Source organism: Erpetoichthys calabaricus, chromosome 15, assembly GCF_900747795.2.
Source record: "Erpetoichthys calabaricus chromosome 15, fErpCal1.3, whole genome shotgun sequence".
NCBI classification, from domain to species: domain Eukaryota; kingdom Metazoa; phylum Chordata; class Cladistia; order Polypteriformes; family Polypteridae; genus Erpetoichthys; species Erpetoichthys calabaricus.
In genome coordinates this window covers 26,311,821-26,337,352 of record NC_041408.2, presented here as the reverse complement: position 1 = coordinate 26,337,352, position 25,532 = coordinate 26,311,821, and the positions used below count along the sequence as shown (strand labels likewise).

Here is a 25,532-nt window from a genome sequence, read left to right as displayed (position 1 = left end):
GTGGTTTATTTTTTTAATGTATAGTGAACATTTGCACTCCTAGGCAAAATCATTTTGGAGCTCACCAATTAGATAGATAGATAGATAGATAGATAGATAGATAGATAGATAGATAGATAGATAGATAGATAGATAGATAGATAGATAGATAGATAGATAGATAGATAGATAGATAGATACTTTATTAATCCCAATGGGAAATTCACAATTAAATTGGCAGTTCAATTTTTGATTACAGAAATTCTTTATTTTTCAAAAACAAAAAGAGGTGAGGATTTATATTTTACAGTTCTATATAATGTGAGGAAATGATGCATGTGCATTAATTGAAAGAAAAAAATATTTTATATATATATATATATATATATATATATATACACGGCATTCGTAGTCTGTGTCATTCCCGAGAGGGAGTGCAGTGGAGCGTGTACACCTGATGAGCCCAGAATGAGGGCGAAACACGTGTCGTGTACTCTTTGCATTTATTTGACAGTAAACTATTTTCAACCATTCTATGATCTGCTCCTCACAAACTGAGGGCACCGTGGCGGATGTTAGCAGATTGCTGGCCAACCACAAGCGTTACCTGGTAGGTAACCACCCATACATTCAGATTGTGACAGACTACGAATGCCGTGAATGTAATTACCCCGATCTACATGCTGTCAAATAAACGAACCACACGCCGTGGCGCAACGTTAGGGGCATCGCCTCTGCCGCTGACGTCCAAGGTTCGATTCCCGAGAGGGAGTGCAGTGGAGCATGTACACCTGATGAGCCCAGAATGAGGGCGAAAGACGTGTCGTGTACTCTTTGCATTTATTTGACAGTAAACTATTTCAACCATTCTATGATCTGCTCCTCACAAACTGAGGGCACCGTGGCGGATGTTAGCAGATTGCTGGCCAACCACAAGCGTTACCTGGTAGGTAACCACCCATACATTCATATTGTGACAGACTACGAATGCCGTGAATGTAATTACCCCGATCTACATGCTGTCAAATAAACGAACCACACGCCGTGGCGCAACGTTAGGGGCATCGCCTCTGCCGCTGACGTCCAAGGTTCGATTCCCGAGAGGGAGTGCAGTGGAGCGTGTACACCTGATGAGCCCAGAATGAGGGCGAAAGACGTGTCGTGTACTCTTTGCATTTATTTGACAGTAAACTATTTCAACCATATTTATATTATATATATATATATATATATATATACACACACACACACACAGTTACACAAAGGTGGCCGATTTTTTTTTTTTGGTTTTCAAAATATCCTTAAAATGAATACAGCAGAGACCACTGCATTGTCACAGTTGTAACGCTCAACAGTTATGGTCACTTCATGATAAGCTGCATTACAGTGTTCGACCAATCTGTGCTCAACTAAAAGCCCGATCCATGTTCAAACTTAATTCATTAAGTCATTTTCAAAAGAGACCACAGGGAAAGTTCTGGAAGTGCACGCCAGACTGGTCCACTTGAAAATTTGGAATCCATCTTCTCACCATAAGAAGAATTTTCCACAAAGAGGAAAAAATGAAGACAACAGAAATTCTACAAATTCTACAAGGTGTGCAAATTCTTCAAAATTACGGTACTGAGCAACAAGTGATCTCTGACGGTATTTCTGAACGAAGCCCATAAATGTGTCTATGGAGCCTCCTGAAGCTGAGGTCTATGTTCATACCTTAACAATACATTGTAATATGAACAGCAAAGGCATCCATGGAAGGCAGGTAAGACAGAACCTTTCTTGTATTAATTTTACTGAAGACCATCAGGATAATCATATTGGTGCAGTATTTGGAAGAGTCTGCTCTTAATGAACAAGATTTCATGATTTTTTTGGTACAACAATTAAAATTATGTTCTGAAAAAAATCTAACACTGCCTCCACCAAAATAACATTCCCATGTGATTATGGGATTGTTATGGTTTGAGAACAGCTTTGCCAATACATGGACCTGGATGACTCACAAGTCATTGAGGCAACTATAAATTCAGAGTCATACCAACATATTCTGGAGGAGAACACTAGCCACTAGTATGGTATCCTAAAAAGAGCTGGAAACGGTCCCCATGGGATAATAATTATCCTGAATATTACAGAACATCTCCTAAAGCAGGGGTGGGCATTATCGGTCCTGGAGAGTCACAGTGGCTGCAGGTTTTTGTTCCAACCCAGTTTCTTAATGAGAAGTCAACTATTGCCGATGAAGCCCTTATTGCTGAAATGACATTTTAATGCTTCATTTTAGTGGTCTCTCATTTGGGTTCTCCACCCTTAATTGCTTATTTCAATCTTAAAGAGCTGCAGTCACTGTCTTAATGGCTCCTTATTAGCAATAAGATGTAAATGTCAAAGCAGCCAGCAATTCTCCATCTAGCTTGTTTCCATTTACATCTGTGTGTGTTCATCATGCGCTGTTGGGTTTAATAAAACACTTAAGAGAAGAATGTGACAGACTGAAAATGATCCACTTTAGGCTTCAAATCATTTGGATGATATCCTTGGAAAGGAAAAAATCTATTAATATAATATACCTTACACTGCAGAGTAACAAGCCATAAAATTAAATAAGGTCTGACACTGGCAAGGATTGGTTTATAATTAAGCAAGGGGGTTGGAATGAAAACCAATAGCCACTGCGGCCCTCCAGGACCGACACTGCCCACCCCTGTCCTAAAGAATGGTGCTTTGTAATGACCAACACAATGTCTACATCTCAAATCAAAGTCATGCTGTGACGTGACCTGAAGCAGGCTGCTCTGTAAGACAGCCCAAGCAGAGAAAAATATTTTTAGTGATATATGGGTAAAAGAATCCAAGTGACTGATAAGTAACAATAACAAGTGTTTTAGTTACTGTCACTGTGGCTAACTGATATGCAGGTGTGGGTATTCAACTGGGATGCTTTGATGAACCTTACAGCCTGAGCAAACACAGAAACCAGAGACGTCTTGTGGAATTAACAAACTTCAAAGCCCAATGCATACTGTACATAAAATTGTGGTGTCACAAGTCAGCATATAAGTAAGGTAACCTTACGATTACCATTTTGTACTTTAACTGACGGGAGAACATACCACCTTTGTTCTCTTTTACTCACAATTGAGTGACTACCCAGTGTTATCCATTAAGATAGTCATTCCACTCTAAAACCTTTCCTGTCACTTTGTGCCACCTGCCATTGCATGCAGGTGACAATCAAGTTGTGGTTATGCTAGAATCCATGCACTGAATTCAGAAGCAGAAAGCAAGAGAAGTCCATTATTTTCTCCTCGCTTCTTCCTCGCCAAGGCAGGCTGCAATGTATGCCTTTCTTTACTGGTAAACAGGCAAGAAGCGAGAAATATAATTATAGCAGCTCATAAAAAAATACCTTTATGCAGTATAATGATGGAACAAAAGCAGCCTGGCAAGAAGAAAAAAAAATGGGGGCAGCAGCAGCAGCGGTATAACATTCAAGCGAGCGATTTGTGGCCATTACAGGCCGCTGCTGTATGCTAAATAAGCCCGTGAGGGGGAGCTGATTTCGCCAGGGAGCATGGCTATTATGATGGCTATTATTTCAGGTACGCCGGCTTACCAGAATAGGTGTATAGTACCTGGGGACGTAGCGTGATGTAGTGCAGGCATCCCATTCAATGCTGCTATTTTTTCAGGCTAATATTTTCAGCTTATAGAGACAAATGTGTGCAGCAGGGTTCTTTTCAGACTTGTAATAATTAGATTTACAAGAAGCAGACAACTAGAGCATGTTTTATTTTCAGGGAATCGTTTTCCTATAATTGTATTAACCTTCCACTAAATAATGTTAACCAAAGCCTCACTTCCCGGCAGCACCACCGAAAGCTTGTGCATTGAAACCCATTGGCTTTCTTAAACAGTCTTGTTCCCAATCACAACAGAATGAATGAAAGACAGCAGCTGAGCAAAAAATGCAAGTGGTATAACAGGAAGCCTTGGAGAAGGTCAAAGGGCCCAGAATTTCATGTTAATAAACAAATCCTTTATCTGCAGTCTAAAAACTATTCTAAGGATAAAAGCAAATAGCTTCACTACACACATACAGTATTACAAAAACAAACAAGCCTCACCAGTTAAGAAATAATAAGAGAATCACAGTAAAAAAATGTGGGAAATAAAAACGGGACCCAGTTTTGCTCTATACTGCCAAGCTGGAACTGGTGAAGGCAGTGTGGTGTAGTAGCCAAATAACTGGACTGGAAACTACAAAAATGCTGGTTCTAGCGTCATCCTGGACAAGTCACTAAATTAGCCTGAGCTCAAACTGTAAACCAGAGACAAACAGTTGGTCTATGTATCTGTGTTGCAATGTGGCTAATAATGGTGTTCATTAAAATTAGGAAGAACATGAAATAAAAGGTGTTTAAAATTGTTATGACTTGAATTTGTTTTATTTATTTATTTTTTATTGTTCTAAACTTTTTTCAACACTTTTAGTTTATATGACAGGATTTTTGGGTCACTGACTCCATTTCTGATACTCATTTTTTTGTTCTGAAGTTGTTCTTATTTAATTACAAAGCATTCAGATTTTTCCCTGCTTCTTTTTCGTTTTTACATGGGTGCCACCATTTCCTAAGCTTTTTTCAGTAGTGTTGCTAAAGCAGTTGCCACCAACGGAAGACCGACGGTCACAAACTGTGATGTAATCAGGTTAACGGTATAAAGGTCCAAGCCATGTACTTTCTGTTTATCCGAGATTGTCGAGTCCATTAAAGACTTTTTCGCGTGTGCTTAATTGCTTACAAATGTCAGTTCTAGATTGTTTTGTTTTGTTTTCTTTAGTATGTTTGGGTTTAGTGTTTTGGTTTCATTATTTGGTTTGGTTTGGTTTGGTTTAATTGACTTTCTGGTTTTGGCTTTGGCAAATTGTATTTCATCCTTTGGTTACAAATTACTCCACACTGCTTTTGGAACTGCTTAGGTGGGACAAAACTTAAACACCACACAGCAGCCAGTTAAAGATGCTTCACCTACAGTGTATTACATCTGTTCTGGTGTACTGGTGAGTAGTACAAGAGTGAAAAGTCCATCACCTCCCCTCAGCGGCAGTTATGCAGACTACCTAGTAAAGGACTGGTCAGCTCAAATCTCTGTTGTTTTCCACTGATGTGCTACGTACTGTGAGCCAGGCCACACCATAAACCATCATGGATATATCCTAGACTATACTACACTAAACTAGCTACAGATCGCAGCAACAAGCACAGAATTTACTGGGATGGTCGGTTGGTAGACAGACAGACAGACCTTTATTTGTCCCCTGGGGGAAATTTGTCTTTTTACAGAAGCTCTATAAATAACAAATATACATACACTGGAATGACTATAAAGCATGAACGTTCAAAAGAAACAAAAGTCCCAGTCCCAGTGAGTCGTTATGCAGGCATATTGCTGTTGGTATAAAGGAGCCCCAGTAGTGTTTCTTGATTCATTGCTGAATGATTCGTTGGCTAAAAGTCCTCAATGTTGGTGTGTCAGATAGAGGATGTGTAGCATTGGTCATAATGGCACTCAGTTTTGTTATACTTCTCTCCTGTGCTACAACCTCCTTGGGGTTCACGGGGAGTCCTCTATAACTGAGTCTGCCCTTTTAATTAGCTTGTTGATTCAGTGGACCTCTCTTGCAGTGATGTTACCAGCCCAGCACACCACGGCATAGAAAACCTCAATGGCTCTTATCGAGTTATAGAAGATGTGAAGGATGTTACTTCCCACATTAAAGCCCTTTCTTATAGAGTTCCTCTGTGTTCTAAGACCAGTCTTACCTGTCATTAATGTGAACCCCTTCTACATCCACCTGAATAGTGGCCGGACATAGAGGCTGTTTACTTCTGCGAAAGTCAATAACCAGCTCCTTGGTTTTGTTGATGTTAAATTGCAAACAATTCCCTTTGAACCAAGAAACAAACATTTCCCCCTGACTCCTCTCCTTTGTCTCATCCCTTTATCAATACACCCCATAAGTGCAGAATCATCTGAGAATGTCTCCAAGGGACATGATCTGCTGTTACATTTATAGTTGGAGATGTGCAGAGTGAAGAGAAAAGGAGACAGGCCTGTTCCTTGTGGTGCTCCAGTGTTGCTCACATCTGTAGCAGAAACATAGTCCTTGATCCTCACAAACTGCGGTCTGCCTGACAGATAGTCCATAATCCAGGACACCACAGGCTCATCCACCTGCACATCTCTGAGCTTACACCCTTAAACTGGTATGGTATTGAAGGCACTAGAGAAATCAAAAAACATAATCCTCAAAGTGCTGTAAGCTTTGTCCAGGTGAAAATAATTCTTATGGAACAGACAGATAACTGTATGCTCCACTCCAAAATTTTACTGGTAGGCAAACTGCAGTGGATCCAGGTGGTCTACTATAAGAGGACTCATATAGACCAAGACCAGTCTCTCAAAGGTCTTCACGATATGAGATGTAAGTGCCAGTGGTCTGTAGTTATTAGGTGAAGAGGCACCTGCCTTTGTTGCTACAGAAACAACACAGGATGTTTTCCACACCAGTGGCACTTTCTGAACCCTTAGGGACAGACTGAACAGGTGACAGAGGACACCTCAAAGTTGGTCAGCACAGGCCTTAAGAACTCGAGGACTGACTCCATCTGGTCTCACAGCTTTTCCTGTGTGTAGCTCCCACAGTGGTCTCCTTACTTGTTCTTCAGTTATGGACAGTCCGCAATGATGGCCAGAGGTGGACCCTGTCACTGCAGTTGACCTGGTAGTTGTTGAGGTAGTAGGGATGGTGTGGAGAGACTGCTCATTGGAAGAAGGTGGCAGTGGGAGGGAAAAATCTCTTAAACAATCTGTTCAGAGTGTTAGCTTTGTCCACATCCCCTTCTAGCACCTGAGCCCTGAACTGCCTGAGTCCAGTAAGGATGCCCAATCCATTCAAGACATCCTTCATGTTATTCTGGGTGAGTTTGTGTTCAATTTTAGCTTTGTAAGCTTCCTTTCCTTCACTCAACTTTTTCTTTAGCAGTGTAGGAAAATACACTGGCAGTGGCTAGTCTTTACAGTGCATTTGATGTTCAATACCTTAACTTCAAGATATCCACAATGTACACAAGAATACAACACAACACACACACAAGACAATTAGGGAGGTTACAATATACATAAGATAAACAAACAGTAAGATAAATAACAAAGTGACAAACACCTTTGACCAGTTTTGCGGAGACTGATAAAATATCACTCACTGTCTAGCATTAGAGGAGAGATGACTAGAGTACAAGATTCACTTGTTCATTTTCTTATTTTTCAAGCACTCTGTTCTATCTCAAGGTTTGATGATGGAGGTCATTGCAATTCCATTGTGCAGAAGACGGGAATACACAGGGTGGCACAACAGCACACTTCAGGGCACAATTACATACACACAGTCAATTCAGGGCTGTCAAATAAACTAGCATACAGTACACTTCATCAGGATGACCAAGGGACACAGGAAGAAAATGTAAACTCCACTGGCAGGCATTTGAAATCAGGCCTCTGGGCCTATAAGGCAGCAGCATGAACCACTGCAACATTAAGCCATGCAAGTTATGAAATCCATAATGAAAAAAAAAACAAGACATTATTATTATCAGGCCCACAACAGTAGTCCTGCATGTATAATTAAGCTGTACTCTTCTGTTCTGCTATGGATACATTCTAGAAAGCTCCAAGCAATAATCTAGGTAATGATCTGCTTTAGCTGAGCGTACTGTCATGGAAATGTAAACTTTCATAGAATACAATTACACATACAACCTTTTTACTTTCTATGTAATTGCAACAATGTGATTATAGAGCCTACAGATAATGCATGTGCACTTTTAGAGTTGCATCTGAAAAACGATTTATACCCACACGTACCTTTGACAAGTTTTAGAAACAATTTGTAATATTAAATGTATGGCAAAAGAGTCTGCATGGCATGAGCCGTGATGTCTCATTAGCAACACTCCAAAGATGCGTTATGAAAATTACATGTCATTACTTAAGATTTAAAAAATGCATTACTAAAAATGCTGTGATTTAATTACTTATCATAATGGACCACCCGCATACAGTTAATCTCATTGTTGTGTGCCATCTTTTGGGGACTTTGCATATCCTAAATGATCCTGAAGGATCAAACATTTTATTTGGGCATTTCAAAAACATTCACAGATCTACATGATCCCCATACACCCAAACATGCACTCATTCAGGATTATTGTACAATCACCAATTCACATAACCTGCATTTCTCAGGAAATACAGAAGGAAAAGAAGAGTATCCAAAGGGGAGAACATGCAAACTCCACAAAGACAATGATGGGATGCAGGACTCAACCTCAGTTTGCTGGACCCAGGAGGCAGCAGTGCTACTCACCTTGGGACTGTGCTGTATATTGTGTGTGTGTGTATATATATATATATATATATATATATATACATTAATACATGATATATGTTCTGGGCCAGCTGTGGAGGAGGCAGCAGTTAACTCCTTCATTTTGTTAATAGTTAATTATATGCTCACCAATTTGTTTACTTGTTTCTTTGCTTTGCAACGGTGCTTATACTTGGGATACGGGGATTCTTAGGATGAAAAGATTATACCATCTTATTTGACAGCCCAGCACAAACTTATATTATAGATTGACCAAGAGGTGATAGCCAGCCAGGAAGTCTCTAGAATTGCGATGGTCTTTGTCCAATATAACTGACTATGGACCTTGCAGAGGTTTATTTTCTCCAGGGATGCTGCTGTGTGGAGTTTTTGTTTTCCCCTCCTCTGCTGTTAACTGCACACATTTCAATGATAATATTTATAAATACATATTTTTAGGATCCTTTTACGTCATTTAGTTTCAAATGACTTTGTTCTACTGTGTGTTTAATCTAATCTCTATTTTTATGTATTCATTATGTAATTAATCATTTGCAATTTGTATTTTGCCTGCAAACTTCTTATGGTGCTCTGAGCCAGTAAAAAATTTAAACTAAACTCAATTTAAACTGCATCTTGAACTTCACGAGACTGTTTTAAGTTTTGTTGATGCTGACCATTTAAAGAAGCAGTCCATCTTTTTTCTGTAACATTCTCAGCAGTTATTTTCTCTGGCTCTTTTAAGTTGTCATTTATCGCACAGTGTCTGAAGATGATGATGGTAAAAATAATTATAAACTTTGTTCATAAAGTGCCTTCCCATTGCCTAAATTGTTGAAAAGATGGGCAGTTAGTAATTATTTTCAGTCACTTCATTATTTCTATTCTGAAATCTTCCAATCAGATTGCAGCAGATACTAATCCTATTAAGTAAACAAACATTAAAATAAAATGTTAATTGATAAATAAATTAAAAAGTAGTCCACCAACCATTTACTGGTTATTCTGACGTATGCTAGTGTGAGACTGATGCCACCAGTAATGTGTACCGGTATGTCTTTTTTTTCTTTCCTTTTTGCTGTGCTCCATTGATCTTCTTACATAAGCAGTGAGATTACTATGCACAAAAAGCACCTGTCTGTAGAAAATGCATCATTTAGGAAGATTTGAAAGCCACTGCTTAAGAATGCAGAGTACTATGGATGTCTAAAGATCAAAGATGTGGCATCTTCTTGCATGTTGCTGAGCTGTACAAAACTTGGATTTGCCATCACTTTCTGTGAAATTCTTACATGCTGTGACACACTTCCCTGTAGAGACGAAATTAATAGGGAATGTGCTGTTCAGTGGCTAGCAGGGCAGCCCAGAGTTTACTGCTGCTGACTTATGGATATTGAGGTCAGAATTTGATTTCCAGGTGTTTTGCCAAGATGAAAAGTGGAAAACTGAAAAAAGAAAACTAACAGAAAGAATCAGGAGATAAATGACAGACAGACAAATGGTAGCACGAAAATACATAAAAATAATGATAAAATGATAAAAATGTATCATAACACCAAAAAAAAAAAAAAATCATAAAAGTAGTAACAATTGGCTGCGGTGGGTTGGCACCCTGCCTGGGATTGGTTCCTGCCTTGTGCCCTGTGTTGGCTGGGATTGGCTCCAGCAGACCCCCGTGACCCTGTGTTCGGATTCAGCGGGTTGGAAAATGGATGGATGGATAGTAACAATTGGCTGGCCCAGCACTATTTCAGCCGTGGAATGGCCAAATGGGGGAGGCAGCTTGAAGGATGAGGTCTCCAGGACTCTACACAAATCCAAATCTTATCATGGGATATATCATCTACTGTTAAATTATGCTCTGTACTTCTAAAATTTATATTTTTTATTTCTTACTATATTGAGGAATTGTTCTGTGAACTGCTTTGTATTGTATTGACCCCCTCCTTTTGACACCCACTGCACGCCCAACCTACCTGGGAAGGGGTCTCTCTTTGAACTGCCTTTCCCAAGGTTTCTTCCATTTTTTCCCTACAAGGTTTTTTTGGGAGTTTTTCCTTGTCTTCTTAGAGAGTCAAGGCTGGGGGGCTGTCAAGAGGCAGGGCCTGTTAAAGCCCATTGCGGCACTTCCTGTGTGATTTTGGGCTATACAAAAATAAACTGTATTGTATTGTATTGTAACAAATTCAGTTCAAAATGTTACAAGGCCTCAAAATCATAATACCAGGACAATAGCTGTATGGACTTAGTGAGATGTCACAAAGATGTGCATGTTAGGTTAAGTGACATCTCTAAATTAGTGTGAGGGTGTTTGTGTGTGTGTTATCTTGTTATGTAGTGGGATAAAGTTGGGTCAGAATTTTAGAAACGAGAAAGATGGTTATGTCCAGTGATTGAGAACTGAAATGACAGTAATTGTCAAGACTCAAAATTCCATTTAGTTGACGAAACTGATAATACATTTGCATCAACTGACTCTTTATGTTAAATACTTTCCTCTTATCACATGGGTATAAACGGAGATGTAAATAGCACCCACAGGCCAATGTAAAGTGTTATTTTTCTTAAAAGTTTTAGGTTTGAAAGTCAAGGCGAAGGTAAAGAATTTAGGGATAATCATTGACTCTGTACTAAACTTTAAATTGCATATTCACCAGATTACTAGGAATGCTTTTCCATTTAAGAAATACTGCAAAAGTTAGACCTCTTATAACATTACAAGATGCTGAAAAATTAGTTCACACTTTTGTTTTTAGTCGACTAGATTACTGTAATGCACTCCTAACAAAGAAAGACATCAATCGACTACAATCAGTGCAGAATGCAGCAGCCAGAATTTTAACTAGAAAAAGAAAATCTGAGCACATCTCACCAGTTTTAGAGCCATTACATTGGTTACCTGTGTCATTTAGAAGTGACTTTAAAATACTACTAATGGTTTATAAAGCCTTAAATAATCTCGCCCCGTACTATACAGCACAGTCATATGAAAACGTTTGGGAACCCCTCTCAGCCTGCATAATAATTTCCTCTACATTCAACAAAAAAGATAACAGTGGTATGTCTTTCATTTCCTAGGAACATCTGAGTACTGGGGTGTTTTCCGAACAAAGATTTTTAGTGAAGCAGTACTTAGTTGAATGCAATTAAATCAGATGTGAAAAACTGGCTGTGCAAAAATGTGGGTCCCCTTGTAATTTTGCTGATTTGAATGCATGTCACTGCTCAATGCTAATTACTTGCAACACCAAATTGGTTGGATTAGCTCATTAAGCCTTGAACTTCATAGACAGGTGTGTCCAATCATGAGATATAAAGGTATTTAAGGTGGTCAATTGCAAGTTGTGCTTCCCTTTGACTCTCCTCTGAAGAGTGACAGCATGGGATCCTCAAAGCAACTCTCAAAAGATCTGAAAACAAAGATTGTTCAGTATCATGGTTTAGGGGAAGGCTACTAAAAGCTATCTCAGAGGTTTAAACTGTCAGTTTCAACTGTAAGGAATGGAATCAGGAAATGGAAGGCCACAGGCACAGTTGCTGTTAAACCCAGCAGGTCTGGCAGGCCAAGAAAAATACAAGAGCGGCATATGCGCAGGATTGTGAGAATGGTTACAGACAACCCACAGGTCACCTCCAAAGACCTGCAAGAACATCTCGCTGCAGATGGTGTATCTGTACATTGTTCTACAATTCAGAGCAATTTGCACAAAAAACATCTGTATGGCAGGGTGATGAGAAAGAAGCCCTTTCTGCACTCACGCCACAAACAGAGTCGCTTGTTGTATGCAAATACTCATTCAGACAAGCCAGATTCATTTTGGAGCAAAGTGCTTTGGACTGATGAGGCAAAAATTGAGTTAATTGGTCATAACAAAAAGCGCTTTGCATGGCGGAAGAAGAACACCGCATTCCAAGAAAAACACCTGCTACCTACTGTCAAATTTGGTGGAGGTTCCATCATGCTGTGGGGCTGTCTGGCTAGTTCAGGGACTGGGGCCCTTGTTAAAGTCGAGGATGAATTCAACCCAATATCAACAAATTCTTCAGGATAATGTTCAAGCATCAGTCACAAAGATGAAATTACGTAGGGGTTGGATATTCCAACAAGACAATGACCCAAACCACAGTTCGAAATCTACAAAGGCATTCATGCAGAGGGAGAAGTACAATGTTCTGAAATGGCCATCACAGTCCCCTGACTTGAATATCATTGAAAATCTATGGGATGATTTGAAGCAGGCTGTCCATGCTCGGCAGCCATCAGATTTAACTGAACTGGAGAGATTTTGTATGGAAGAATGGTCAAAAATACCTCCATCCAGAATCCAGACACTCATCAAAGGCTATAGGAGGACAGCATCTAGAGGCTGTTATATTTATAAAAGGAGGCTCAACTAAGTATTGATGTCATATCTCTGTCGGGGTGCCCAAATTTATGCACCTGTCTAATTTTGTTATGATGCATATTGCATATTTTCTGTTAATCCAATAAAGTTACTCTCACTGCTAATGTACTACTGTTTCCATAAGGCATGTCATATATTAAAAGGAAGATGCTACTTCGAAAGCTCAGCCAATGAGAAACAAAAATCCAAAGAATTAAGAGGGGTTCCCAAACTTATTCATATGACTGTATTTTGAAAAGCCTGTCGCCCTACACTCCAAGTTGTAACCACAGATCTTCAAATGAAGGTATGCTTATAATTCTAAGAGCCAAGCTTTTGTTATTATGTACCTAAAATCTGGAATACTTTACCAATAGAAATTCGTCAGGCTAATACTGTGGAACTTTTCAAAAAAAAAAAAAACTGCTAAAAACCCATAACTTTAATTTGGCTTTCCCACAGCTACCTTTTAATTTTACTTCTAATAGACTATATAGGTATAGAATTATCATATTCTTTAGGGATCCACAATCTTTACTAATCTCTACTATTCCCTACTGTCTTTTTTCGGTTCTTCTGTGATGGCAATCTGTGCTACCACCAACCAATCAAGGCACCACACAGCCCTCTGAGATGATGGAATGAAGATGGGTGTCTCAGCTGTCCACAAGACCAACTTCATCGAGTCCTCTCGTATGAAGCCTGGAAACAAAGAGGACCGATTTAAGAACATTTATGTTAGGTAAAATGCCCAGTGGGGGCTGGACGGTCTTTTGGCCTTGAAAATAACTTCAGATTTTGTTTTTTCTTCCAGCCTATGTGGATTTTTTTTCTGTCCTCCCAGCCATTTGACCTTACCTTTTTTGTTACTTATTCTTTAATTTTATTGCCTAATCTAAATTGTTTTCTCTTTCCTTGTAACTTTCTCTTTGAAGTTTTGTAATTCACTTTGAGCTACATTGTTTATATGAAAATATGCAATATAAATAAACATTGTTGTTGTTGAAAGACAGGATAGGCTTGAGACCCACCAAACTGAGCACATAGACTGTACTTAGTGTGTTTTGCCCTCCAAGTAGACCACTTTAATATTTTGTTCTTAATTGAAACCTTACGTTTTCATTTCCTAATACTGTTAACTGCTTTAACATTTCTTTTTCACCTGACATGGCACCACAAAATTATTGCCTTGCCCCTTCTATTCATGATTATCAATATGGATTCCCTGCCATACACATATTAGCAGCTCCCAATAGCATGGACTGCATAGGAGCTCAGGTTGGGCTTGTCGCATGGCTTCTCCTCTTCACCTTAACTGACTCTGCTAATAAATCCTGGCAAGAAGAAATCGATTTCCAAGCACAAAGAATCTCTGCACAAATGCATCGTCCTCGGTGGGCAGCAAGGTGTGCAAGACAAGGAAAAAAAAGATGAGTTAACAGGAGGAAAAGAAGCGGAATGATGTCAAAAGGAGAAAAGAAAGCGTCCGCTGCCTGAATCTGAAATGAAGGTGTTGCAGCTGTCGCAGGCCCACTCGAATGACTGCTTCCATCTATGGAATAAAAATATAAGATCAGATGCTGCACTGTTGCGTTAGAGACACCCCAGGGCAAAAAAGGAACAGCGTTTGAAATAATTGGGGGCAAAAAGCAAGAACACTCCCAAATTTACATGTAACATGTATTACTATTACTACTGTACTAAAACTTGTTTTAACGCTCCGATTTCATCTAATATTGTTTTTTTCCTAACTGTTTCTCTCTCTCCAGCCTATACCAGCTGGCTACTTAAACGCACTCATTCGTAAAATGGGCCGCTTTGTTGTACGACCATCTACTGACTATTAAATGGGCCAATCTACCAGCTAGTGAAACACAAAAGTTACATGGGCTTGAAAGAGAAATGCATGCTGATAAGGTACCTTGAATGTATTGCAAAATTTGCAGAATTTCCCTCATGGTAGTGCAGGTTTTCTGTGCAGCAATCAACCAAGCTTGATGGGTCTGTATATGGTGAGTGATGGTTAATCTAACTGATGATGTTTCCATCAGTAGCTTAATTTAGGTCGCTAACTAGCTGGTTTCTGTTGGCTTGGATGCTATCTTAACAAATCAGGCAGGAAGCCAAAACCAGCAACTGTCAAAGTGCGGTCCACAAGCACCAGTCATGGGGTACGCAAGGTGATAATCATTGTATCAGAGCAAAGTGACTTTTAAAGTGCTCAGATACATCAGTGCCATACATAGGTATTTATTTATAATACTCAGGCTGTGGCCCAATACCCACACTATTTAATGAATGTACATCCATGAAGAACAGGTCTACAACAGCCACTGCATTGTTTGACTCTGTTGCTAACTGCAGTGTTTCATTATCTTTACCCTGTATTGGCACATGGAGAATCTTCAAAATGAGCCAGAGAGAGAGAGAGAGAGAGAGAGAGAGAGAGAGAGAGAGAGAGAGAGAGAGAGAGAGAGAGAGAGAGAGAGAGAGAGAGAGAGAGAGAGAGAGAGAGAGAGAGAGAGAGAGAGAGAGAGAGAGAGAGAGAGATAGATAGATAGATAGATAGATAGACCGACCTCAGTTTTATCTTCATTCTTCATGTCTCACAGCTGACCCTGCCTTTTTAAATGCGGATTCTCTTGAAGTGAGTTTACTGGCCCAGCACACTACAGTGTAGAAAACCTCTCACAATTTCTTAAGAAAAGGAAGTCTTCTCTGACCTTTCTTATATACTGTAGTTCCTCTGTGTTACTGTACCATTCCAGCTTGTCATTGATGTGGACCCTCAAGTACTTGCTGTAGCACATCACATGTACATCCATTCCCTGAAATTTGACTGGGCATAAAAGCTCTTTGGTGTGGCAAAATTCAATAACTAGTTCCTTTTGCCAATTTCAAGATTAAAGATAGGTTTCTTTGCATTAAGAATGAAAAGGAAAACAGTATACATGTCTGCAACCCTGCCATTTGGGCACAGACACCTCCACTCACTCCTGGCACAAATGCACTAGATGGTAATTCTTTACATTGAACATTAAAACATTAGAACAGTTATGATGAGAAATGAGCATTCAGTCCAACAAGCTTGTCCATCCTATTCACCTACAGTAGGTTGTCTGAAATAACATCAAGATGAGATAAGAAAGTCCCTAAAGTCTTACTCTCCATCACATTACTTGGCATTTCTTCCACGTGTTTATGGCTATTTATGTGAAAAACAATGTTCAAAAAATTGTGTGAACTTTGCTCTTAGCAGGTTTCCAACCATGCTACCATGTTTTTCTTTCATAATTTATTTTAAAGCAGCAGCTAGGAACACCATACTAATTCCTGACGTATTTTTAAACACTTCAGTCATGTTCCCTCACTATTCCCATTTGCTTAAACTGAAAAACTTTTCAGTTCAACTCTACTCCATATTCATACTTCTTAGTCCTAGAATCTGTTTAGTTGGTCTTCTCTGGACTTATTAAAACACTGCTATGCTTTTTTGTTTTAATATGAAGTCTAAAAGTGCACTCAGTACTTCAGGTGATGTCTCATTAAAGAGTTATATACCGTAGTGTAAGAATGCACTTGGCTTATACTCCACATATTGTGATGTATAATCTAGCACTCTGTTAGCCTTCCTGATCATTTCTGTACACTATCCTGATGCAGATAAGTGATGTGTCTACTACTTTCCTGCTAGATCCTTCTCCTAAGGGCTAATTTCAAGTTGCAGACCTCTCATTATGTATTCAGATCTATCATTTCTACTTCCTACATATAGATAGATAGATAATACCTTACATCTACTTAGATTAAATTTCATCTGTCACAAATCTGTCCAAGTCCTCCGGTAACAATTTAACAGATTCTACATTATCTCCCTTCCACCTAGTTTGGTATCACCTGCAAACTTAACCAATTTATTGATTATATTCTTGTCTAGATCATTTACATATATTAGATTAGATTAGATTCATACCTAGTGGCATGGATCGTGGACTATCTTAAAGACAGACCTCAGTATGTGCGTCTTGGGAACTGCACGTCTGACATTGTGGTCAGCAACACAGGAGCGCCACAAGGGACTGTACTTTCTCCGGTCCTGTTCAGCCTATATACATCGGACTTCCAATACAACTCGGAGTCCTGCCATGTGCAAAAGTTCGCTGATGACACTGCTATCGTGGGCTGTATCAGGAATGGGCTGGAGGAGGAGTATAGGGACCTAATCAATGACTTTGTTAAATGGTCCGTCTCAAACCACCTACACCTGAACACCAGCAAAACCAAGGAGCTGGTGGTGGATTTTAGGAGGCCCAGACCCCTCATAGACCCAGTGATCATCAAAGGTGACTGTGTGCAGATGGTGCAGACCTATAAATATCTGGGAGTGCAGCTGGATGATAAATTAGACTGGACTGCCAATACTGATGCGCTGTGCAAGAAAGGACAAAGCCGGTTATACTTCCTTAGAAGGCTGGCTTCCTTCAACATCTGCAATAAGATGCTGCAGATGTTCTATCAAACAGTTGTGGCGAGTGCCCTCTTCTACGCAGTGGTGTGCTGGGGAGGCAGCATTAAGAGGAAAGACGCCTCACACCTGGACAAACTGGTGAGGAAGGCAGGCTCTATTGTTGGCATGGAGCTGGACAGTTTAACATCTGTGGCAGAGCGAAGGGCGCTCAGCAGGCTCCTATCAATTATGGAGAATCCACTGCATCCACTTAATAGTATCATCTCCAGACAGAAGAGCAGCTTCAGCGACAGACTGCTGTCACTGTCCTGCTCCACAGACAGATTGAGGAGATCGTTCCTCCCCCAAACTATGCGACTCTTTAATTCCACCAGGGGGGGTAAACGTTAATATTTAACATTATACATAGTTATTGTCTGTTTTTTTCACCTGTATTATTATCATTCTTTAATTTAATATTATTTATTGTATCAGTATGCTGCTGCTGAAGAATGTGAATTTCCCATTGGGATTAATAAAGTATCTATCTATCTATCTATCTATCTAAAAAGAGCAGCGGCCCTGGCATTGACCCCTGAGGGAAACCACTTTTAACATCGCACAATTCTAAAAAGGGTTCCCTTTTGACTCCTGTACTTGGGCCAGATTTGCACTCCTCTACACAATGTGCTCTGAATTTCCGCTTCTTTCAGTATGCTCTGCTATTTTACTGGTAGCATATGTGCATATCACATCACATACTAGAGCTGAGGTCCTCAGGTTCACCCTTGAAGGGCCTAAGTGTCTGCAGATTTTTCTTCCAATATAATTTCTGACTTCAAAGCCAACTATTACTGCAGCAACATTTTATGCTTTATTTTAGTTAAACAGCTTGGTAAGATTCCCAGCCCTTTCAGTGTCAACTGCTTCTGGTTTTCTTAATCCACCATCAATTTAGAGCAAGATACAAATGACAATGGAATGAGCAGGTTATCTCCTACTGTAACTTTTGGTGGCTCTAAAGTTCAGTCGGAGGGACCTATTGCGGCTGCTAGTTTTCATCCCAAACAAGTTCAATTTTCAACTGCAAACGTTTTATAATTAAGCAAACTGTACGTTTTGATGTTCACAGCTTACAAAACCAGTCTACTAGATTTTTGTTAGAATATAGCACATATTTATGTATGTTACTCGGGGATAGTTTAATGGCTTTTAGGATTTTCATCATCACTGCCACAATTTTCCCACTTTACACTTTAGATACAATACTGAATCATATCATTTGCAGAAATTTTCTGATGACACAGCCATAGTTGCGTGTATCATCAATGGATAGAATAATGAGTACAGGACACTAGTGACTGACTTTGTTGAATGCTGAAAACTGAATCATCAGTAGCTCAACTTCAACAAGACAAAGGAAACAATCATAGACTTCAGGATGGCCAAGCCCAGTCTGGCCCCAGTTCTTATTGATGATGAAGATGTGGAGGTTTTGAGGACATCCTGGTAACTTGGGGTACATCTGAATGAAATGCTTGTTTGGTGATCCAACACAAAGGCTATATATAAGAAGGGTCAGGGTCACCTCTATTTTCAGAGGAGGCTGAGGTTGTTTGGTGTATGCAGGTCACACTTACGTGTTTTCTGCCAGTCTGCAGTGACCAGTGTATTATTCCATGTGATAGTGTGTTGAGGAGATGGTATTAGAGTAGGTGATGCTAATAGACTAAAGAAACTAATTAAAATGGTTAGTTCAATCCTGAGAATCATGCTGGACTCACTGGAGTAAGTACGTGGTAGAACAGAGGTCACTCAGGAAGCAGCTTATACTATTATCATGGACAACACTCTCAAGCCCTGTATGAGGTTTTAGCTAAACAGAGAAGCGCATTCAGTAACAACGCTCCAAGGAGTGCTACGTAAGGTCGTTTCCACCCTCATCCATCAGGATCTATAATGTGTCACCCCAAAATCAAGGTGGTATTGTTTCCTATGTGCTGTACAGTAATCCCTCCTCCATCGCGGGGGTTGCGTTCCAGAGCAACCCGCGAAATAAGAAAATCCGCGAAGTAGAAACCATATGTTTATATGGTTATTTTTATATTGTCATGCTTGGGTCACAGATTTGCGCGGAAACACAGGAGGTTGTAGAGAGACAGGAACGTTATTCAAACACTGCAAACAAACATTTGTCTCTTTTTCAAAAGTTTAAACTGTGCTCCATGACAAGACAGAGATGACAGTTCCATCTCACAATTAAAAGAATGCAAACATATCTTCCTCTTCAAAGGAGTGTGTGTGTCAGAGCACAGAATGTCACATAGATAGAGAAAACAATCTCTAGCAAACAAATCAATAGGGCTGTTTGGCTTAAGTATGCGAAGCACCGCGGCACAAAGCTGTTGAAGGCGGCAGCTCACACCCCCTCCGTCAGGAGCAGGGGGGGAGAGAGAGAGAGAGAGAGACAGAGAGAGAGAGAGAGAGAGAGAGAGAGAGAGAGCCAGAGTTTGTTTTTCAGTCAAAAATCAATACGTGCCCTTCGAGCTTTTAAGTATGCGAAGCACCGTGCAGCTTGTCGTTTCAGGAAGCAGCTGCACAAAAGATAGCAACGTGAAGATAATCTTTCAGCATTTTTAGACGAGCGTCCGTATCGTCTAGGTGTGTGAACAGCCCCCCTGCTCAATCCCCATACGTCAGGATCAGAGAGTCAGCGCAAGAGAGAGAGAAAAGTAAGCAATCTAGCTTCTCAGCCATCTGCCAATAGCGTCCCTTGTATGAAATCAACTGGGCAAACCAACTGAGGAAGCATGTACCAGAAATTAAAAGACCCATTGTCCGCAGAAATCCGCGAACCAGCAAAAAATCTGCGATATATATTTAAATATGCTTACATATAAAATCCGCGATGGAGTGAAGCCGCGAAAGGCGAAGCGCGATATAGCGAGGGATCACTGGACAATTGGGATTGGACAATGACGCATTGGGCAATGTGCAACATGCTATATCAATGACTGACATCCTGTACTGTGAAATTATAACTGATAAGTACATGCAACTCTAATCCCTTAACAGTAAACACCTACACTTTGTTAATATACTTATAGATAATTCTTGTTATATATGCATTTGTATCTTGTTAGCATACTTAAGATTATTATCATTCTTGTCACATGTATATTTGTGCCTTATTTTGGCCTGCTGCTGTAACCCTGCAATTTCATGTTGGACTAATCTATCTATCTTGCTGACAGATAAAATATGCTCAAGGAGACAATTACACATCATCACAAAGGGACCCCCTGACCATCTCACCCCCACCAAGTCACCCTGGGGCATGGACCAGTCCACAAGATTTAAAGGTTGATCAATCAGGAAGTGGACGACACAATTCTAGAAGCCCCAGGGGGAGAGAAGACTGATGACCCAAAGTTTAAAAAAAAATTAAAAACAAAGCTTTTTACAAAATGAAAGAGCAGCGGGGTGTCTAAAATCCCTGCTGGCCCCAAATGTGTAAACTGGCACACAGTTAAGAAATTAAACTGATTTCCTTCTACATCAAACACAGAGACTCAGGGTCAAACTTTCAAATGACTAGAGCTGTATTTCATTTTAATTTGAATAGCAACATTAAAGCCCCATTAACAATTAGAAACAATAAATGTATCGTTTCATATGATGCCCTGTAATGGTGTATCCTGCCGAGAATAGTATGCAAAATGAAGCATTGTTTATTGAACAAAATGACTTCTTAAACATCTCATGTATTTACAGTACTTCAAGCACATTGTACATATAGCACTGTATACACACACATATACAGTATAACACATGTAACTTTTTCAGACCCACTTGCCTGAAACTCAGTATACAGTATGCAGAACAACTCCAAAGGTTTAGTTGTTATTGGATCAAAAACTAGTAAATACTAATATAGATAAGATGAATGATCTAACTGACTGACTGTGGTAAGACTGTTGGTGCCATACATGGTGGCTGTAGCATCTCAGGGATTTGACGAACAGTCTATCATGTTTACAAATAAAAATGTGAGATTTAATAAAAAAAAAAAAAAGTGAGTAGTAGTTCTGTGGGTTAAAAACCCCTTGTAAGTAAGAGATGACAGCAGAGAATGACCAGACTCATTTAAGCTAACAAAAAGGCTACAGATAACAGCTCTTTACCAGAGTTGTGTACAGAAGGGCATCTCTCAACGCACGACACGTTGGATGTGGAAGCAAAGCAGATGGGCAACTGCAGCAGCAGATCATGCCGGGTTGCACTCTTGTCAGCTAAAAATAGAAATTTGAGGCCACAGCAGACAGTCACCTTTGTCTGACAAATCTCAATTTCTACTGTATTGTAGGTGGTTATCCGAATTAGCCCTTTGCTGAATCAATTATGAATTCTGACTCGCCTGGAGGAAAATTGGGGCCCTAAGCAGTGGTCAATAAAGATACCTAATAAAGTGGCCACTGAGAGTAGATGGATAAAGAGAGAGAGAGAGAGAGAACAACATGCAAATACCTTTTCTTTAATGCATTAAAAGGAGTATTACAGCAGCCCCAACTGTCAGTCTCTGCTGCCTCTCTTTTACACAAACATACCGCATATTCTGCATTTCTTGGACAGTAAATTCAGATGTCAGGTTTTAACTGTGCTTGAAGCTATCTGCCTTTCCATACATTGTGCCTGTCTGGTTAAAGGAGAACCTTGACATCTACAGTGCACTCATCTCAAAGTTGGGTAACAGCATAAAATTAAGGTCTGCATTTGGGGAGCCAGTTCTGCTGTGGACCTTTAAAGTCAGGCTCCGGCTACAGGTCTATGCCCTATTTCCCCTCAGAGTATCATTCTAGGCAACAGAGCATCGGAGCAGAGCCTGCATCAGCCGGCCAAGCAGTCATAAAGATGACAGGAAGGGGACACGAGCCTGCCTGCTGTTACCTGATGTGTGCTCGAGTGCCCAGGCCCTCACCCAATTTAGGGGCACTATTATTGTCTGTGTTTAGTTCCGCTTGAAGTGATGCAGCTGCTCAATAGAAGCTGACAGCAAAAGCAAACACAGAGAGTCTTCCTTCACAGTCTCAATGTCACAAATTTCCTGAATCACTGCCCATCGTGAGATTTTATTACACACACCTACCATCCATTTCTTCTTTCACACCCCACTGTAGCAAGTTTCTCCATTTAATCAGACCTCAGAAGACATTTAAAACTTTAGGCCTCTTACATCCAGGAACTGCTTTGTGTTCCCTGTATTATGTAGTTCACAAATAACAAAGTTACCTGATTTGGTAAGCTGTCGGGCTCATGAAGATCTAACATGGCAGCACATAGGAAAAATGCATTTTGTCTACACAAGCACATTTCTTCCCACTTTGTCTAATTCCACTGGCACCAAACTACAACAAAACCAATAATCCAGCACTAAGCATGCACAACGAGCGCACAAATGTAGACACACTACACACTTACAGCAGGACACACATGGAAACAGGCAGCCACACAGACAGACAAACACAGGGACATTCAGCAACACAGATAAGGTATGTGCATAAACTGACATTCAGACATGTGCACTCTCAGAATGAAGCCATGAAAAGAACAGGCACTAGATGCAAACTCAAAATGAATAGTCACATATGCAGACAACCATACAAAACCTTTGCAAACAAATGCAGTGATACACACAATCACACATACACAGAGACATCTGCATGCAGGCTCACATCAGCCCTGACTTTCCATATCTCCTGCAGAGCTAAGAGTTCACTGCAAAGATGAGGCCTGTAGAAGATGCACTAAAATAATTGGAAGGTCACATTTAATAATGACCACTCTGTGGAGTCGAGTGCTCTAATTGGTGTGAAGGCCATATGCGGGCTCCTTCACGGAGAAGTGTGAAAACAATCATCATCCGCTTTCACACTGATAGGGGCCGTTAACGCTGGCAAACACGTCGTGTTTACACGTAAGACACTGCATGCATTTAGTTCATTTCAGGAGCCTCATTAAAACTGAAAACGAAAGGTAGATATAACCAGGGAAGGCTGGTTTGCTTTCGTTCTCACAGACATCTATCCTGCAAATCAGCTTTGGTGTTTGGCTGCCACCTACGGCTAAGATCAAAGTCAGTATGTAGTGGCTACTTTTTCTAACATGGCAGCAAACGCAGCAGCTTTGCTCTCCTATGTTAAAGAAACAATTTATGCCAGGGGTGTTTTCATAAAATGCTCAGAGTAAAAGTCTATACAAAAAAAACACAAATTTATTTAACCCATGAGCAAAGAATGTAAAAGTGAGCAATTTATTTGACTATCCTGTGCCTCTGGTGGCACATTCTGCCAGGTGCTCATCATGTCCATCTTCATACTTACCACTAAATTAACATGCTGCTAACAGTTGTGGCACATGACTTTACATGGTAGTTCTAAGGATTTTTACATCCTTACACTGGTGGCACAAAGCAGAGCCTGCTAAAGCTGTAACACTCTGCAACACACACATCCTATGGTTTCCTCCTCAATGGCAACTTTAGGCTTTTCCTTTTCCACCTACCTGCTCTGGTGGCAGGCTGTGTAAAGGAGGTTATTTATTTCGCAATGCCACTGTGCATATTGCCACAAAGAAAATTCCAAAAGTCTTCTGTCCAGGGACAATCCAGATAATAATAACAGAGAAGCTCCCAGTTCTGCTTCTGGGACTTCTGTCACCTTTAACAGTAATGACAATGTGGCCAGCACTATCCAAAAGAAAACTGGTACATATCTGCTCTCCCCCAGGCCACTCAGCTTTTCCCACCTGCACCAGCTGCATTGCGCCTTTAACTTTATTGAGATTTCCAGTTAGACACGTCCACCAGTTGCATAATCAGATTTTCAAAACTCGCAATATTCTTGCCTGCTCCCTAATCACATTAGAGAGGCAACAAACCTTTCAGTAAGTTTTTTAATTACATTACTCCGGCCAGGAGCCAGCCCACGATTAACAAGGATGGCGTGTTAATGGAAGAAACTTGATTGTTCAAACTTAACTTAGCTATGATTAAAAGTACAACGTTTTGGTGCTGTGCACAAAGTCTCACCGAAAGCACAGAGCATAATAAAAATTTGCTGAAGAATCATGCTTTTTTTTTAGTATGAGAGATAAATTATGACAAAAACACAAATTATTAATGCAAGGATCCCTGAATCTGTACTAATGATGCATTCGTCATGGATAACAAACGGCGTCCTTCTAATTCTAGCTGCACCACACGGGAAAACAGGTGAACGCAATGAAGAATAGCCTCCAGCACCCAGCTCAGAAATAGAGCCTATTCCCTTTGAGTCATAGCCATGCTGAGAGCTCCTTCCTGCTGTGGAGTCCCAAGAGACCCTGCCTTTAAATTCTGTTCTAGAAGCCTGGTGGTCGAAAATGATGGGTCACAAACTGAAGAATCTGAGGTTGTAGGGGGGTTGCACAAACTCATGTCTGGCCTCTGGAGAGCCCCTGTTGAAAGTTGCAAAAGTACTTCCAGTGCACATGCGGGTAACATTTATTGCTCAATTTAATCTGACATTACACAAAAAGTAGATTGATCCCTTGATTGCAGTGACCAAGTTCAAAATTCAAGCCTATTACAAACAGATTAACTCTGTGTGTTGATGACTTTATCTTTTCACAAAAATGAAACAAGAGGTTGGAACATTTACTGTATTAAAAGTGACGTATTTTATGGGCAAATCAAGAAAAGCTGTCCGAAGACAGCAAGGGGTTCACTAAGATATAACAAATCAGGGAAAAAAAAACCAAACAGACCAGATAGTAATAATACATTTAGAAAGTAAAAACAAAAACAAAAAAACATTTCCAATTAACAAATTCATCCCATTAAAAAAAAAGTTAAGAAATTAACCAAGCATGTGGCTAAATCTTAAATAAGAAGGCCACCATGATGTCAGAAGCACACGGGTAGTCAGATCCCCCCAGTGATGTGTGGCATCATTGGCAAGGGATGCACGAATGAGGTTCAAGGCAAAACAAAGAAAAAACAAATAAAAATGAATAGAAGGAATTAAATGTTAATATTTTTGACTAAATTGTTTATTTGGCTAAAACTAGTAATAAAAAAACATAAAAATTAGAACCTAGGCCAAAGCCTGAAGATTTTGCCGTAAGGTTCTGTGAATAATAAGACCCACATGAATACACTCTAAAGACATTTCTTGTTTTCCATAGCCCTAAAGAACCTGTTAAATTAAGCAAAATGTAAGATCAAACCAAGAAGAGGGGTGTTTTCAGGGATGGA

General features: G+C 40.0%; 1 protein-coding gene across 4 annotated transcripts in view; it reads right to left on the bottom strand.

Moving 5' to 3' along the window:
* The window catches only part of macrod2 (mono-ADP ribosylhydrolase 2), a 1,343,630-nt gene that overhangs the window by 784,087 nt on the left and 534,011 nt on the right, over nt 1-25,532 (bottom strand). The gene's annotated exons all lie outside the window — the stretch shown is intronic.